Source organism: Macaca thibetana, chromosome 8 (genome assembly GCF_024542745.1).
Source record: "Macaca thibetana thibetana isolate TM-01 chromosome 8, ASM2454274v1, whole genome shotgun sequence".
Lineage (NCBI taxonomy): Eukaryota > Metazoa > Chordata > Mammalia > Primates > Cercopithecidae > Macaca > Macaca thibetana.
The window spans coordinates 66,372,642-66,392,337 of NC_065585.1; the positions used below are offsets into that span (position 1 = coordinate 66,372,642).

A 19,696-nucleotide genomic window follows, 5' to 3' on the forward strand; every position below is an offset into this window, starting at 1 on the left:
ATAGAAATGAGCAGGGGTGGGCTGGAGTGGGATGAGGGTGCTTTCCTTTGGCTAAAAGCTCTAATTTTTTTTTTCCCCCATAATTTAAGCCTAATTTAAAACCTTACTAAAATTTGTGGACTTTTATAAAAGGTAAATTTTTATTAATATTAAATAAGCTGAGAATGTTGGGGGTGAAAAAATACCTAATAATAATTTTAAGAAAAGGTAGAATTATTGCTGTGAAAATTACTCAAGTTGGAAAAATAATAGGTACTAGACTTAATACCTGGGTGATGAAATAATTTGTACAACAAACGCCCATGACACAAGTTTACCTATATAACAAACTTGCACATGTACCCCTGAACTGAAAGTTAAAAAGTTACTTGAATTTTGTTTGTTCCAAATATGAGACTGCTGTTGTATTTCAGTTATGGTTATTACTAAATTGAAATTCACTTGCTATCTCCATCTGATAATATTACCACATACTTCACTACTGAACATTTAAGACTATTTATTCTATTGAAATCTTTACAAGTCCTTAAATCAAACTTCATTATAAATTACAGCACACCATGTCAACCAGCTAGCAGGAATTTGCCATCTCTCCTGCCTTCCTCCCTCTCTCTCCTCCTTCTCTTTCTTTCCACAAAGCAATTAAATGGGCACACAACAAAGAGCGCAGGGGTCCAAACCCTTATAATAACTATAGGGGTGGAATGTGGAGTCTCACCACAGACCACCTGGTGTTTAAATCCTATCTGTGTGCTTTATTAGCTGTGTGACTACAGGTACTTTACTCAATTGTTCTGTGCCTCAGTTTTCCCATCTGTCAAAAAGGTAGTAATAATGCCTGCCTTTTAGGGCTGTTAGGAGAAATTCATTTGGTTTTAGAACAGTGCTTAGCACAGAGTAAGCACAATAACTGTTATATTATTTTTCACTTCTGTGAATATACAAAACATTAACATTTGTATCCTTAGCCTCAAAAGCTAATGATCACTGATGTGAATAGTTGGTCAGCTAAATGGAGGAAAAATGCTATTTCTTCAGTTTCTCATTTGGCTTTTTCAACTGAAAAACCAGAATCACTAATTTCTGGCATTATCGGTTGTCAGTAAACAGTATCAAGCCATGATATTTTTGAGAAGGTTCTGAATATTTGCCATGAAGAGAACTAAGAAAGGGTAGAACATAAACTCTTTGATTTGGCTGATCCCAAGTGAAAGATGAAATTAATGATGAAAAATGTAAAAACTCCACTGAGAATTCATACAGAAAGAACCTCAAGTACTTAAAACATACTTGGAATTCAAATGACAGCAAATGACTAATTCTTAAATCAAGAACTCTTCACTAAAATTAAAAATATAAATCCTTTCTTTTTCTTGCTTTCTTGTAGGCGACGAAAGGGTACTTAGTAGGTGTCAGGCTATTTTAAAAATCAGGTTATAGTGGTATTTCAGAAGCATTATAAATCTAAGGCAGCTCTTATAAGTGACCTGTTTTCAAAAAATTTTATCCTTAACAAAAGCTTGGTAGAAATCCACTGAAACTTCCCAATGTAGTTATAGGAGAGAATTCTGTGAATTTCATTTATCTTTTAAAATAATAGATTATATTACTGCATCTTACACTTAGGTTGCCAATTATATAAATCATGTTCTAATAAGGACCAAAACTTACTACTTAAATTAGACCTAGCAAATGTGTGTGTGTATAATAAAATGATATAATCTCATGAATGTCAGCATTATGTCGATGCAAACCAGACAGGCATATTTAACCACAGGTAAGTGATCAGCAATGTCAATGTTTATTTTTTAAGCAATCCAACTCTTTAAATGAAGCCATGGTATACTCAAAAGGAGCTGTTGATTAGACACAAAGATATGGTGAAAAAAAATAAGTTTAATTAAATCTAAGAATCTGTTTAACATGTTCATCTTTGGGTTGATGAAAGTAAATAACCCTTACAGATTTTCCTAGTTCAGGATCCAGTGAGGTTTGTAAGTGAATTTGTAACTAGAAGCAGACCAGGTTTATTTCCATGTTTGTGCTTAACTCTTAAACACACCAGTTGCTATAGGATAGAGGGCAGCACTAGATTGGCCACGGCACAAAACTGGCTTGAATTCTTGCTCTAACACTTAGTAATTGTGTATACTGCTTAACAGAGCAAATTACTAAATTTCATGACTTCGAATTCACTGTCTGCAAAATAAGGACAATTTTAGTTCTACCAACTTTAGAGAGTTGGTATTGTCCAGTAGACAGTTGTTATAAAAATGCTTTGAAAATTATGTGATACTTAAAAATACAATTTATCAGAATTTTAGGATGAGAGAAAACTTACCTTCTTGTATATTTAATATTTTCAAGGTCAGCCTAGATTTTCCAGAAATCTACATAAAAAGTGAACATTTCAGCCACATTCTTAGCAATGTTTAGATGTTAAAGAACATCCAAAAGTCAATTTCTTTTTACACAGTTCTACAAGTAATATATACACATTGAATAAATTTGGAAATAAATGTGATCTCACTGACTCTCTGCTTCTTGATTTAACCATTGATAATTGACTTCTAAATTTCCTTTTAATATTTTCCTCTATGTATGCATCATTTATTGTTTAATGGTCTAGTCTTAGCACTTAACATTTTACAAAAAAATTATATGTGATTTTCTACTCTAAGAATCTTATAACACTTGTGACCTGTTATGTAAATGAATAAAGTTTAGCATAAATAATCTAAATATATCCAAAACTTGTATGTTTTAAAGGATATTCCCATACTTTGTTTGATCATTTCATGTATTTCATAGACTATTTCAATATTTATATTTAACCATGCACAAATTTTAATTAGTATTCTTATATAAAAAATATTTAAAAAGACTGATCACTTGAAAACTGACATAAAAACTCTAGAAAGCTTTCTTTTACTTAAGTGAAGTGGTAGATATAAAAGCATAGGAATATAGATCATACTTGAGTTTAAATTAAAATCTGATTAAATGCTATAGAATTGTTGCCCATTCCATATTTTGTTAATAATTGGTAAGATGAGAATTACAGAGAATGACTGAGCATTAGTCATCTATTGATCACACTACTGAGATAACACTGATGTAGTATGATGAATTTGCAAAAAAGGAAGTAGCAGGTATATTTTATTGTCAAAGGTTGTCTATCAGTTGGCAAATCATTTTATAGGCTATAAATGATGTTCTAAAATAAATCATTTTGTTAATATCGATATCTGTAAGCTATATCTTAGTATATTATTAATAGGACAGGCACTCTGAACCATGGCTCTTTTTGCCTTTCTGATGCATTTAGTGGAGACACCAATTACTAGAAACCAGAACAGTAACTCCAATAACCTTTAAATTAATTTTGACCCTAAAGTTGGAGCAATTTCAACATTAGTTGGTATATTTACACTAAATTAAAATTTCTAAGCTAGTATTAAAATTAATACAAAGTTTATATGAAATATGAGTAACACTTAATAAAAATGAAAACACTAAAGAAATATCATAAATATTTGTGTTCTAGAAATGATCCAGAAGGAATTTCTTTTTTTTTGTACAGATGGGGTCTCGCTACAGTACAAGCTGATCTCTAACTCTTGGCCTCAAGTGATCCCCCACCCTGACCACTCAAAGTGCTAAGTACAGGCATGAGTCACCATGCCTGGACTTGTAATTTTTTTTTTTCTTGTAGAGACAGGGTCTCACTATGTTGGCCAGGCTGGTCTTGAACTTGTGGCCATAAGTGACCCTCCTGCCTCAGCCTCCTGAGGCACTGAGATTACTGACATGAGCCACTGCACCCAGTCCCATATTTTAAGCATTTAACATTAAGAGAGATGTATTCCAGAGTTAAAATTTAGAAACATCACTTCTGTTGTGCTTATATCTTCTAATTGACAGTTCTGGCCTTTAAGCATTTTTGAATTATAGAGCTAATCAGTTATAAAGCAGAAGAGAAACTCAACGATCCAACTCATGGCATTTGTTAAAATAAGCCTCTGTATAATAGTGTTATGAAACAAAGTTAAAATGAAGCAGAATCAAAAATAGGCACCATTAATCAACAAATGGCTATTTTTAAAAAATCTAGTTAAATGTATACTACTTGGGTTAGGGTAGTGAGGAAGACTAAATTAAATGCCAGACCAAGTTTGGCTCTCTTACTGTACTTGAACAAATTTTAGTATTTTTGGCCTACGTCCCACCTTGGGGCTATTTAACTGCAGTTCTCAGCTTTCTAACTTTCCTAAGAGAAGGCATGTTATTATCAGGAAGTATAGAAAAAGAACTGAAATGTCCCATGGTACAGTTTCCTTCCTCCCTTTCTCTACTCATTCTCCAAAATAAAAAGGGAGAAATACCTAACAAACAGATCTGACAATTCACAAAGAACAAGTCTATATTCTGAAAAACTTGATTTAAATGAGAACCTTCCAAGTTAGAACTTTGTGAGACACTAAAAAATTATGGCATGAAACATAGATGTACAAAATAATTTATTATGCATTGGACAATGTATTCCTCAAGACAGAAAAGCTGATGGAAGGCCAAATAACTTATGGAATAAAAAAATAACAAAATGAAACAGGTACATTTTTCAAGCTGAAAGGCAACTATGCTATTGTTCTCACATAATTGGACAGTAGTTATAACCTGGTAAGATCTAGTTCAGAAAAGCTTAGATAAATATCAACTTTAAAATTAATATGACAAATATAGCAATCTGAAATAGGTAAATTCATAGTCATACTCATTTATTAAATAAATCACTTTAAAAATCTTAAACATATTCTTGTAACTTTGAAAAACAAACTGCCAGTGAAAAAAATAAGTTTTCCTTGCTGAACTTGGTTCTGGAAACAAAGATTTTTCATATGCTTTTCCAAGCACTTGTCTCTATTTTAAATCAAATCCGACTTTCAAGGAATCAAATACTTGAAATAGGAAGAAAATATTAATGAATACATACATAAATACATATATACATAATTATAGTTTATAATATAAAATATATGTGTACTTGTATGTACATGTATGTTTAAAGCATACATTTTTCAGTGTTTCCAACATCTCATCTTAAAATCAGACTACGCCCCAAATTTACCCCTCAAGCTTTTGGCAAACAGCCAATCAATTCAGCATTTAAATAGGGATTAACAATATTGGCTTGGAGATTTAAGACAAACTTATACTGATGATTTATACTTTTTACTTGAAAGAATGAAGTTATTTTCAGGAACACATGAAGAGACTCTACTAATGGCAGTAAATTATTAACAAATTTGGCTGCAGTTCTTGCTCACCACAAAAATTCTCCCCTGTGAATAACTGTGATTGGCATATTAAATGTAAGGTCCCAGGCAGTTTTTGTACTTGTTTTTTAAAACCCAAATGGCCCATATCAATAACAGAAAGCCATATAAGAAAAAAATGTAAAATTGTGTGCTTTGCAAGCCCAACAAAAATTGTCATCATACTAATGTAAGTATGTCATTAAAAATGCAGCTTTTATAGGCTGGTGTTTCTCCTAGTAAAGGTTCCACATTAAGTGAGGCTCTATTTTTTTTTTTTTTTAATTTTAGTTTAACAGTTTTGCTATTCACCAAATCTAATCAGTAGCACCTAGTAATAAGTCCCTGAATAATAATGTTTGCACAGTCTCTGTAAATTCTTTGGGCTTCAATAAAATAGAAATGTATAATAGACTAACAAGAGTATGACCTACAATGGAGTTACAGTTTAATTTTTGGTTTTGGACAACTTAATAATATGAAACTTCTCCAATAGTTACACATTAGAAACAACAACAACTATTTGAGTTAGCCAAATAGCAGGATCTTCAAAGGCTTTTGACATTCCTATTTTATATGGCACTTTGCTTCTGAAATAAGCACCCTTATTTAATGCCCGTAATATCATTTCTGATAATGAGCCAGTGAAACAAGTGATTAGACATGTGGTACAATTCAAAGAAAATAAGATGAAGAATTAATAGCCAATTGACTTTTGCCAGGTGATCCAATCAACTACTTGAGAGTTAAAAATAGAAGCTAGATCTAATTCCCACAGCCACTGCTGATCAGAGCCTAACAACCTCTCCTGACACTGGCAGTATCTGCATTAAGACATTTTCCAGTGAGATTCAGGGTCATTTCAAGGCTTAGTTTAACTTACATGGGGAGGGGTAGAAAAAATAATTCATGAACATTTTGGAAAAGATGTAGTAATGAGGTCTGACTGTATAAGTTGTCAGTGGAAATAAAAACGATAAAAATGGAAAATATTAACCTTTATGATGTATATTTCAGACACTTCACTAAGTTCTCCTTTATGTTATCTTCTTTCATCTTCACCACAACTCGGTGATTTTCCTGTTTTAAATATCAGGAAACAACTCACAGAGGTTGAGTAATGTATAAATCACACAGCTAGTAAATGGTAAAGGTATGATTCAAAGCTCAAATTCATTTCCTGAAAGACATGATCTGGATATAAGTGGTAGCCAAAATGTCCCCAAATAAATAAATTAAAAATAAATAGCAAAAGGGAGGAGGAAAGCCCAGTGATCAGAATATATTCATGATAATGGTTAGAGCTTCTTGATTGAACTTGAAAATGATCAAAAGTTGCCTGAGAGCTCTGAGAATAAAATTGTTACAACTTTACAGTCAGGCATTTTGAGATTAACCTAATTGCTTTGCTTTCATAACACCGTAATGCCATTTTATTTCATTTTCCATTTTGTTTATTAGGAAAAAATTTAAACATTTAAGTATTGCCTAAACATGTTAGCGACTTTTCTTTTCTAAATAGATGAGCAAGATGCCAACATTCATCCTCTTATTTGATGGACTGTTTAATGTCAGATAATTTTAGTGTCAGGTTTGAAATTTGTGGTGAAATGTCACTCCAACACATCTCTTGAAGATGTGACAGACCGGCCCACTATCTCACACCTGTATGCAGGTTGAAAACATTTTCAGTTGATAGTAACTGTACTTAACTGTACTTAACTGTAAAGAACTATTGTGTTCTTTACAATAAATGAGATTGAAAAAGAGATGCAGACAAAAGAAGTGCTGACTAATACTCTATCATTATAATCTCTGTCTTGCATTCTGAGTTTTCTAAAAGTCCCCATCTGCTGTAGTTGAAAAGGGGAATGTCATGTTTTCCTGCCCTGGGTAAATAGAAGGTGCATGGTTAAGTGTCTCGAACTATTTACTAGAAAAATTCCAGTAAGATATGATTCACTTCTAATTTTCAACTTATAATACCCCAGAGAGAAGAGAGTTTTTTTGTTGTTGTTGTTGTTGTTTTTTTTTTTTTTTTTTTTTTTTTTTTTTTGAGACGGAGTCTCACTGTGTCACCCAGGCTGGAGTGCAGTGGCGCGATCTCGGCTCACTGCAAGCTCCGCCTCCCGGGTTTAGGCCATTCTCCTGCCTCAGCCTCTGAGTAGCTGGGACTACAGGCGCCCGCCACCACGCCCGGCTAGTTTTTTGTATTTTTAGTAGAGACGGGGTTTTACCATGTTAGCCAGGATGGTCTCGATCTCCTGACCTCGTGATCCACCCGCCTCGGCCTCCCAAAGTGCTGGGATTACAGGCTTGAGCCACCGCGCCCGGTCGAGAGTATAGTTTTAAAAGAACCAGGGGAGAGGGTAGTTTTATCTATAATTCACTCCTACCACATCTACAAAAGGAATCACAATGAGCTTGTGTAGAATACCAATCATTTTGTATTGGGGGATAGCTTTCAAAAATAAATGGTATTAGTTCATTTTGTTGTTCAACTAATATTTTGTAATCTCCTATAGTAAAGCCCTATACCATAGTGGCCACTTGAGTTACAGAAATTTTTATGCTGTTGATATTTTACTTATGAAATAACAATTTATATTTATTGAGTACTTAGAGTATATGATGCTGATAAGCTCCCCAGAAATCTTAACATTGATAAAATATGTCAAATGCTACTTTTTCATGCTTTGCTTTGAAATCCTGAGTTATTCTCTAATCTGGAGAAGATGAAAAAAATGTAATTTAGATTTCTATAGGATCACCAGCTGTATCTTAGCCAACTTTTATCAATGGAGAGTCTCAATAGGTACATTTTTAGTTATCATAAAACCCTTTTGTACTGATTATTAGGTAATTCTTATAAATATGGGCATGTAACAAATAGTTAAGAATAGCAGCCTCATTTTATTTCAGCTTGACTCACTGCAGAAAAGCACAAATTTGAGAAAGCCATTTCCCTAAGAACTACTCACTTCCTTGAGAGCCACGAGAGAGACTAACTTGGATGACAGTGACTTGTCACAACTTATTTTTGATGGCACTAGTTTAAAAAAGTGGTAAAATAGTCTTTTCAGAATAAATCCTTTTTAAAAATCCATTATTCTTCAATGAGTATATCTTATGAATAGAAACCCATATATATATATAATGTTCTTTTACTAAATTGTTAATATATTACCGTAGTTACTCTTTAGAATTTTCTGGTCTTTAAATCTAAATTTGTATTTGAGTGATTTTGACAGATTATTTCTAGTGATTCTATTGGATGCCCACCAATTTCAGATTCAATGTTATTTCTGCAAGTCCCAGCAAAATTACATTTTGTAAATGGATAAGGGATCTTAACATTCTGGTTATTTTCCCCTACATTTCAATTATCAGAGAAGCTGAGTATGAAAGATCATGGAGAGTTGTGCAAGAATTGCGTTAAAGGCATTACTAATTTTTCTGTGTTTATTTGGTCAGATTCTGCAGTATATAAGTGAGGAATGCAGCAGGCTGTGTTGCTGTGACTATTGCAATGACCAAAACACTGCTGCTTCTACCCTTTGGTCTCATAACCACAGCAGTGCATTAAGAAGGTGTGGCCGTGGTGTTGCTTATTCAGGCCAAGATCAGAATGCTGATTTGTTTTATATCTGTTTTTCAAAGAGGGTTTAATCAGACAACCATAAAGATAGAGGTAAACCATAGGATAAATGTTTATTGATAATTCCCTCCACCCCAATAAACCGAAGAAAAAGCATACTTTAAAATGCAGTTGTGACATGTCTAGGGCCAGCTACACTATGGAGTGTGTCTGTCCAACTAAATAAATGTTCTTGCAACCCTTTAATTTTAAGTAGCTACTCAAATATAAAAGACATGTTGCTCCATCTTTGCCCTTTTAGCATTTTAGTGTTTAATTAAAAACTGATGCAATCTCCAGCAAGCCTTATGCTTCTCCTCTCCTGGCCAATGCAATAGAAACTGTCTTCTGCTGAGGAGGATGGTTAAAAGTCTTGCCAGTTCTGTTTATACTTCACATATGCCAAATATGTTTTAGTTTAGCTTAAATAAGGCACTCTTATCACTGGGCTTTATTATTCTATTTCAGAATAAACTAAAATTAATACATTAAAGAGAAACTAAGAAAATAAAATATTTACCATAATGTAGGTACATAAATTTGAACAAAAAAACCAGACCAAATTTTAGATTAGGTTTGATACAAATAACCTATTGCTGGTGCGAACAAACAAAATCCCTAAAAACTATTTGGAGATGTTTCTACTGTTCCACATTGTTATTACAAGACTTAACTGACATCTATGATGCACTTTGTCGTCTATGATGACGAAATGCATGATTGAGAGACTTTAATTCTCTCAATACTTGTGAATAGTATTTTTCCTCCATGAACTGGAAATGAAAAAAGTGAGAATATTTCCTTGCTCGGATCATGTTCCGTGGATTTCATTATAGTATCTGCATTGATTTTTAAGATAGTATGAAAGGGTTCCAGAACATTCAGTAATACTATCTGTTGCAGAATGTTAGGATTTTTATAGTCTATGTACTACAGTATTTAGAGTATTCAAACTATAAATATCTGGGCATAATCTTTGACCCAACAATACCACTCCAAGCATTCTTTGATCAAAAGTAAAAGTACCAACATATAAAGACATATGTATTAATTTACTTTGTTTATTACCACATAGCTTGAAGTCACAAAACAATTTGGAATTAAGTAAATGTTTTTCAATGGGTTTTGACCAAATAAATTATGGCACCTTCATAGTGTACATTACTTGACATCTATGGAAGATAATATGGTGGTGGTATATGCTAGCCATGTTTAATGTAACAGAAAGAATGTACTGAAAGTGTTTTGCAATTCAAAATTACCATATGTGTTATATACATACAATGAAATAGTATTCAGCCTTAAAAAGGAATGAAGTTTTGATACATGCCGAAATATGGATGAACTTTGAAAACATTTATACTAAGTGAAAGAAGCTTGAGACAAAAAGACAAATATTGTGTGATTCCATTTCTGTGGTAGCTAGAATATGCAAATTCATAGGCACAGAGAGTGTAACAGTGTTTAGCAGGGGCTGGGGAAATGAACAGTTATTGTTTAATGTGTATAGAATTTCTGTTTGTGATAATGAGAAGGTTCTGAAAACTGATAGTGGTGATGGTTGCCCAACATTGTTAATTATACAGTTAAAAATAGCTAAAACAGTAAATTTTATGTATATTTTACCAGAAATAAATTTTTAATTATAAAATCTATAAAATATAAACTTACCTGATATCGAGCATATTATAAAGTTTTCATAGCATTTTACTCATTTTATATGCTTATATAGTTATAGTCTTATTTTGGTACAAAAGAAGGTATTTGGGAAATGTAAAGAAAGTAACAGCTTAAGTTGTCCTTTTGAGTTTTCTATCTTTCCATTTCTGTTTTTTTTTTCCAGACTAATGTTGTTCTTGTCACACCTCTTTGAATGCTCTTTGAATACATCGACAGGAACCATGCTTGCTAGTACCAGTCCCTTTAAGTATCAGCGGAGAATCTGAATGCATTTTTATGAATCTAAAATGATATGCAGCTCTTTCAGGCTGGTGCTTGTTTTAGAACCTAGGAGGGATGAACATAAATTATCATTCTTTCCTTAACTTGGCAAAAACAAATATATTACTGCAGATGGCATTACCATAAAGAAATATTAATATTGAGACAGTTAATAAGTCCATCCTAAGAGAACTGAATATATTCCAAAGTGGACTACACCAATGAACTGCTGGCAATGTTTTCCCACATACGTGGCAGTACGATACTCTTAAGTCTGAGAACAGTTTCTTTTTTGTAAAAATGGCTTTGATTGGAAAACTTTAAGTCATTTGGAATGTGTAACGTTCGGAGCTCCCTTCCCTGCCTTTTCTGTGAATCAAGGTTCTTCAAGTCACTATTTTCGCTAGCACTTGCTTCCTAGTCATCAGTTGTCTTCATGTCAGTGTTAGTGAAGGGCTGTCATTTCAGATCTTAAAGCAGGGAGAACAATAGAAGGAAAACCTCAAGTACTGGAAATGTAAGGACTAACAAAGGACACACATATTGTCCAGGGGAGCACAAATAAATGTTCTTTAACCATTCTGTAAAGACAGCTTTAGTGAATCCACAAACACCTGCATTTGTATGCAAAATTATATGTGTATGCTTCTGTTTGTACTTGGGGAGAAGATGCACAAATTTTACTGAGTTATCAAAAGTTTGGGATGTTAACCTAAAAGTTTAAAAAGCTGGAAAGATTAATCACAAAACAACTTGAAACTATTCTGATGGCTCTGACTTTGTGTTTTTACAATGCTTTCCCTTACTCTGTTACACTTCAAAGAGCGGGTAGTAATATGGAAAAAAATTCTCTGCCATTCAGGTGACATCTGTGAGCCTAGGTTTTCTCAGTGTAAAATTCTCATATAGTATAAACATCAAATGATATACCAAAGATGAAAGTCCCTAGAAGAGTGGCTTGAAACAAGATAAATTCTCATATGCATAAGGTGCCTTCTCCTGCTTAGAATGCAATAATATTGAAAGCAGGTACAATGTCTTCATTAAAGATTTGTTTTGCTATGCTCACCATGCTTTTAGTATACATTTAAGGACGTTTAAGCTCACAATACCTTTTGTAGATTTAAAGATTTGAATAGTATATTTACTATTATTATAAGTATTTTTTAAAAAAATTAGCATTTGCACATATATTGAGAGCTTAACTTGGCTGGTGGAGAAGGGTAGGTAGATAGATTTATAACTCTGGAAAATAACTTATTTCTTCACTAAAATCAAACTGCTGAACAGCCATAATACATATATGTAGCTAGGCACCATAGAGTTGCAGGAAATCAAAACTTATTCCCAGACCCTGCTTTCTTAGAAGAGCAGACAAAGCATGTTCACATGAAGGATAACCCAAAATAGAATGTGCTATAGGAATTTAAAGAAGAGAGGGACACATCTGATGAGGGAAGGAAGGTGGGTGTGGGGAAGGCTTCATAAATGAGTCAGTATCTGAGGTGAACAAGGTTTCAACATGTAACAGGATGGGCTAAAAGAATACATGAAAACATAGGCATGCCACCATCGGGTACAAATTGGAAAGAAGATTCACTTGGTTGAGATTGGGCATGGGGTACTTTAAGGGAATTAATGACAAATTAGATTAAGAGATATCACAGTGCCTGATACATAGTACTTAATACCTTTTAAACACAAATATTTAATCAAAGAAGAACATAGAAGAGAACATATAAAATGAACAGGATGAAATATTGGCAATTAAGAGGTCATTGGCAACTTTCAAAATAGTCCTTTTTCTGCCCATTCTCAGTGGAGTCACTGGTTGAATAGAAATGATATTACTATTTGAGCCTTATTATTGCTATTTTTCCTTTTCCATTTCAAAATTTCATAACTTTTAAAAAAGTTTTTATTTTATTTTTTAATTTGAGACAGGGTTTCATTCTGTTACCCTGGTTGAAGTACAGTGGTGCCATCATGGCTCACTGTAGCCTCAAACTCCTGGGCTCAAGCAATCCTCCTGCCTCAGCCTCAAATCTTAAGGCTATTTCAATTGTAGCTAATGGCAGTAATGCAGCACCAGAAAAAGATATTTTGTTATAAGAGGGCAACTTTGACTCCTAAATTTTTACTCTCTAAATTTCTGGTAACACTGCCTAGCAGACTAAACTTTTTTTTTTTTTTTTTTTTTTTTTTTTTTTTTTTTTTTAATAAACACAATTGGAAAGCAGTAGATTGACTTCAGTTCTATCTTGTCAAACACAAAAGTGCCTGCAGTTCATTTAGTATCTAGTCATTTAGCATCTAATCATGCACATCCTTCCATTTTTCATTCCTCTTTCAATTCTGAACACCAGCCAATTAGTTTTTCCTCTCCCTAGGAAACATTTTAAGGAAAGGAAATAAAGTCATAAATCAGTTTCAGACATAAAATCATACATACATTTCTGCTTAGGCTTCTAAATTTAGAAACTTTCCTCAAACTTGTTTAAACATAACAAAGTCCAAATTCAGAAATTCCTTCAGTTTGATTATCTTCCTCAGTTGTACTAAAATGAAAATTAAATTTTCTAACTTGTTTTCTTCTTAACAAGATTTCTCCAACTCCAATTCATAAATTGTTGGGTTCAACTCACCTGCAAAATCACTAGCAAGTATTATTCCACCGTAGGCAGCACCAGTCTCCTAATCCTGAAACTATTTCCTGCCAAAGAGTTTTGTTTCTTCAGAAAGTAAATGATAGACACTTCGAATTTCTAACCATCATTAGGATATTCTCACGCACTTGCTCTTCAACAGAAAGGTGACTGTCAACATTACAGAAACTGCATTGTATTTCTAAGATCAATTGTACTAATCTGCATGTCATATACCTTAGGTTTATTTAGAATAATTATATTAAAATTATTCTTCTATATTAATATTTATTATTCTTCTTCAGCATAATGATGTATATGGTTAAGTATTTTAATACTAGAAAAAAGGTGGTAGAATAGAGGGTTTGTTGTTGATCTTGTTCTTTGTTACCTTTTAATGTGACTGAGTAAAAATTCTAGAATCTCAAGAAGTTAATATTCCAAACCAAAACCCTATTTGACACATAATAATAACAAAAAAGGGACCTGACTGACCCCAAGGGACGGTTCCTGGAGTGGGTCACTCAGTAGTGGGCTTTGCCCCCCCCCCCCCCACACACACACCCTATGCCTCATATACTGAAGATGGAGACAAAGAAACAAATTCAAATATTTCGAAAGTGTATTTTGTAAAAAAAGAAATTTGCAATCAGAAAGGCAAGAATGATATATAATATGATTAACATGATTTTCCATACTAGTATCTTTGTTTAAAAATAATAGTCAAAGAGGAAAATAAGCAGAGGTAAAATTTTAAGCTACCAATTCTGCCCCTCTTTTTCATTGATCTTCTAATTTAATTTACTGAAATAAAATTGCATGGCTGTTGAGTCAGTCTCTCTAATTTCAAGTTTAAAGATAACAGATCTCCCTTTAAATAGAACACTGGCACACAGATACCCCACAATCTGGCTTATTGCAACTGTTCTCTGTTGGTGAAGTGGCAGCACGTTTGCAATCCCCATAACAGCCATCTTAACCATTTCACAGCATATTATTCAAATGTACATCTCTAGGTGGCAACAAGGATAGGCACTTGGGCTCAGTAGCAAGGGGTCTGTAGGGAAAATCCTAGGATGAAGGATAGGAACCTGCAAATGGCAAGACAAACTAGAGGATACTCAAATAACCAGGGGCTTAGATTGGGCAGCTCCATTGGCTTTCTGACTGCCTACGGGGAAAGCCTCACTGGAAACTCTTTTGAGGTTATCGAGGAATCCTAGAGGCAAACGGACTCCCCTACCTTTTAAAAACGATTTGTCCCAAATCTTAACAGTTAGCTGTCTCAAAACCCAGCTGGACTAAAATTGCTTCAAGAAAAACTGGATGGACTGGCATTCACATTTTTACTTCTACCTATGCCTATGCATAGGGAACATCCCTCACACTCCAGTGGATTCTATGTGTCCTCTCTAGCTTGCAAGTAGCCACAGTGACTACAGCGAACGGAGTTAATGGGCTACCATGTTGGTACAGGGCTACAAACAGGATATTTCATTCCATGCATTTGGGGGAAGGACACAGGTAACAGTATACAGGTAGAATACCGAATAAGAAATCTGTGTGAGGCAATGCCCTTTTTGGGACCTTGACAAAATCAGTCATGGAACCCAGGTAGCGGATAAGAGCTGACAAGAGTTGGCCTGTGAATGGGCACAGCATCTCCGAAAAAGATCAATGAAATGATTGACAGAGAAAATGGCAAATGAAGGGAGAAGCGATGTCAAGTGCTGCTCAACCCAAGCTGAACTCCAGGAGATAAGAGAAGTTTCCCCTCCAAATACAGGCTCTTTCTAAAGGTTCAGTCTTGAAGCAGGTGTTTTGACATTGAGAGGGGCACAGAAGGAAGAGAGTAATTCAAATTATTTTACATTTTGAGTCCTCTTCACTGTCTACGCGAATCTGGCACTGAAATGGTAGATCACGTTCAAAAGTGTATAGAGGCAAGAACGCCTTCTTTGTTTGCCCAGTAACACTGCTCCTCCAACCTCTGCACTTGGTCTCCTAACATTTCCATCCTAGTTGCTGCTCCTTTTCCCATTGCAGAAAGCAGTGGGGTTCTCCCCTTCTTCCCTCCGAGCTGCAAACCCCATTATTAACCAAGCGGAAAGCTCCACGCAGTGTGGCCAGGGAGCACCGGGGCTGGGCTGCTTACCTTCCCCGGACCTAGTCAGCGCAGGTTCCCGCGCCCGCCGCCACGGGACGGAGTCCCGCCGCGCCCGCCGAGTGCTCGGTCAGCTCGCTCCGGCCCGCGCCCCACCTGCCAGCTGCAGCCGTCGCTCCCGCCGCGGAGCTCTGGCCGCATGAAGTCATCCCCGCCCCGGGCCGGATCACCACATTCCGCGCCAGCCGCAGGGGGAGCGGGGCCGCTCCCGACCCCACGGAAGGCAGCCTGAAACTGGCACCCAACGATCGCTGCCCCCCCGAGGTTGTGGGTTGGTTTTCTGTTAATGCTTTTACAGTTGCAGCATTGCTGGATTATGGACCGAGAGAGAAGAGCCGGGGGTGGGGGGGGGGCTCTCTCTGCATAGCGTCCTTCCTCTGAGCGCTCCCCCATCACCCCGGCTGCATGGACTGCTCCATTCGCCAGTGTGGGTTTCCCACCCTCTTCATCTTCCTTATCAGCATTGTTCATTTGGCTGAATTTGAGAGCAGGAATTGTCTTTTAAGATAAACATTCAAGCACTACAAGAACATTTTAAATTGGTAATGAAGCTTTCTAAGCCCTTCATAGCTGGCTCCATCACCCGCCCCCCCCCCGACACACATGCACACACGCACACACATACACGTACACACACAGCCCAACCACTCACAATTTTGAAAGCTAGAACCTTTCGTCTACGTAATAGAACGGGAATCTCCCAAAAGACTGGAGAAGTGGGGCCAACCGGAGAAAGTGCTCAAAGAAGCAGCAGGGTGGCCCCATGATTTTGTTGTGTTTATGGTGCACTTGTGCACAGATGTTCCCTCTAACATCTCTTCCTCCTACTCCCTCTGCTCTGGACCCCCTCCCTTCCCTGCCACATAATTGGACAAACCGTTGTGGTGACAGCTGTAACATTTGGAAATCAAAATGCAGAATCTACATTAGCAGATGACTGTATCTCTTTCTTTCCCTAAGGATTTATGAAATTTGCCTTGGGAATGAAACAAGCGTGTGTTCATATAAGCCCTTATTAACAAGATTGTTCTCTCTCCCCACCCCACCCCCATCCCCACCCCCACCCCCACCCTCCACTTTTGCTTCTTTCCCAAATCTTTTCTGGTGTGAGGGTTGAATGTTTAAGGAAAAATGAGCCTAAATTTGCTCTCTTTGTAGCTGAGCCAGGGATTCCCCCTAGCTGTTGAGTAATTTTCCAGCAGGGAGGTTCCTTGACACTAGGGTTCTGTGGAATGGAGTTCCCTCTTTTAACTTGCCTTGCTGTTCGAATTGACCATCACTTGATACAGGCCAGTTTTACACTATAGATTTGTCCAGCAACCTAAATAGTGCAATTGCACAAGGCCAGGGAAGCACCTTTGCTAAATGAAATGTTTCTATCCCTCTATCAGTCCAAAAGTTAGGTAGTAATGTAGCCAAGAGCTTTCCAACAAAACTTAGAATTCTTGGCCATAGAATGTATGCTCTTTGAAAGTTAGAACAGCTTAATTCATCGCTCGGAGACTCACTTTCATAACATTAGGTCATTAATATTATCATAGAGCAGGAGATTCTTAATCTGTATAAAAGGGGTATATGAATAGAATTCCAGAGTGTGGAATTTGGATGGGAAAATTTCATTTTTAATTTCACTAACCTCTGAAATTTAGCATTTAGCATGTCCTTTAAACATAAATGCAGGCAACAAACCACAAGAACGTTAGGAGTACCTGTGACTTTGTTACCAATAGAAACAACAGCTAATTCCTTATTGCTGTTTTTATATAGATATCTCAGTATATCACTACACTGATGTTATAATCAAATTATCATACATTTTTTATTTAATAGACTATATTTTTCAGCTTTGGTATCCAGAAAAATTGAGGAAATAATACAGGGAGTTCCGATATATCCCATTCCCAGTGTCTCCTATTAACGTCATACATTAGTATGGTACCTTGGTGTAATTAGTCCATTCTGGCATTGCTATAAAGAACTACCTGAGATTGGGTAATTTATAAAGAAAAGGAGTTTAACTGGCTCATGGTTCTGTAGGCTGTACAGGAAGCATGATTGGGGAAGTCTCAGGAAACTTATAATCATGATGGAAGGCAAAGGGGAAGCAGGCAGGCCCTAATGGCTGGAGCAGGAGAAAGAGAAGGGGGAGGTGCTCCTCCACACTTTTAAACAGATATCATGAGAACTGACTATCACCAGAAAGGCAAGGGGGAAGTCCTCCCCCATGATCAAGTCACCTCCCATCATGCCCCTCCTCCAAAATTGGGGATTACAATTTGACATGAGATTTGGGTTAGGACACAAATCTGAACCATATTATTTGGTTACAATCAATGAATCTATATTGATACATTATTACTAACTAGTCTATAAATAAAGTCTAACTACATTTGAGTTTCCCTGGTTTTTACCTAATATCCTTAAATCTGTTCCAGACGTCCATCCAGGATTCCACGTTAAATTTGGTTGTCATGTTCCCTTAAGCTCCTCTTAGCTGTGATAGTTTCTCAGCCTTTTCTTGTTTTTGATGACCTTGACAGTTTTGAGGACTAGCGGTCAAGTATTTTCCAGGAGGCCCCACTGTTGCAATTTGTCTGATGCTTTTCTCATGACAAGACTGGAGTTGTAAACTATTGGCAGGAGAAAGAAAGAGGTAAAGTCCCATTTTCCTCACATCATATTAAGGTTCCATAGTGTCGATGTGATTTATGACTGGTGATGTTGACCTTGATTGTCTGACTGAGGCAGTGTTTGTCAGGTTTCTCCACTGTAACATTATTGCCCATCCCTTCTATATTGTACTTGTAGGAAGTAACTACATGAAGCCCAAACCTAAGGAGTGGGACTTTGGCTCTACCTCCCTGAAGGCAGAGTGTGTACGTAAAGTATTTGGAATTCTGCGCAGGAGATCTGTCTATTCTCTACCAAGTATTCAATTACTTACTGATATCAATATTATAGACTCATGGAGATTTATTATATTTTATGCTTTTGGTAATAATCAATTATTACTTTATTTTGTTGTTCAATTTGTTCTACTTTTGCCCATTGTAAGCTCTTTCAGTAGGTTCCTGTGCTCCTTTGACTTTTGATGTATGAGTGAGTGAGAGTGTGTGTGTGTGGCGGGAGCGGTGGGGCCGTTAACAATCCCTTACTTTATAGTATTATAAGTTCTTCCAGTCTCAACTTGTATACTTCCTGATTCATTCCTAGAATCAGCCATTTCTTCATGGAGCCCTTGTTCCTTTTACTGGAGAATGGTAATACAAATCAAGACCTGGGCCCTAGACATGGTCATTATTGGCGGGTCATTTTGCTTAGACCTTTCAACTAAGACAGTGAAGAAATATATGTGTATACTTACCCATGCTTTTATACATAAGTATTTCTATATGTGACCATTCTGTATCTATATTAAGCTAAATATGAACACATACTTATGTCTTCAACTTTAATCCTTTAACACATAGATCATTCTAGCCTCCTCCCTTTGCTTGTCTATAAATTCCTATTCCAATAGTGAGAATCATGGCTCCCACCATTCACTACTATAATTGTTCATTTTCAGTGTACATGTAAAGCAGTATAAAAATTAACCCTTTCCCACAGTATCACAATTTTTAAGTATAGTAATACATATAACTCTCCTATACTTTGTTTAATGAGTTTAAATGCCCATACCTTTGTATATCATGAATTTTGTTTTTAAATATTTTGAAAACAGTATTTTAAACTGGTAATTAGTTTCCTTTGCAATTCTACATATTTTATGCATTTAAAAGCATTATTTTAAGAAGAGTTATGTAGGTTGCTGCAGATTGTCAAAGGAAGCCATGGCAAAAAGTTAGGATACAAACTGTAGACTGTTACAGTGAGGCTATAATGAGATGGTGTGAAATTGCCACTGCAGAACTTCAGGGAGCTGATACTGTATAAGTGTTATCCTTGCATACTTGGGCAGGCTTCTGTCTCCTTTCTCCTTTGAAAGTCTAAA

The 19,696-nt window shown here is 35.8% G+C and overlaps 1 protein-coding gene across 1 annotated transcript in view; it reads right to left on the bottom strand.

Moving 5' to 3' along the window:
* PKIA (cAMP-dependent protein kinase inhibitor alpha) overlaps window positions 1-15,826 on the bottom strand; it is an 87,104-nt gene extending 71,278 nt beyond the window's left edge. The window contains exon 1 of the mRNA XM_050802333.1: window positions 15,694-15,826. The gene's annotated coding sequence lies outside the window, so the exon portion shown is untranslated. The remainder of the gene's footprint in view (window positions 1-15,693) is intronic.
* Between the last annotated feature and the right edge of the window lie 3,870 nt (window positions 15,827-19,696).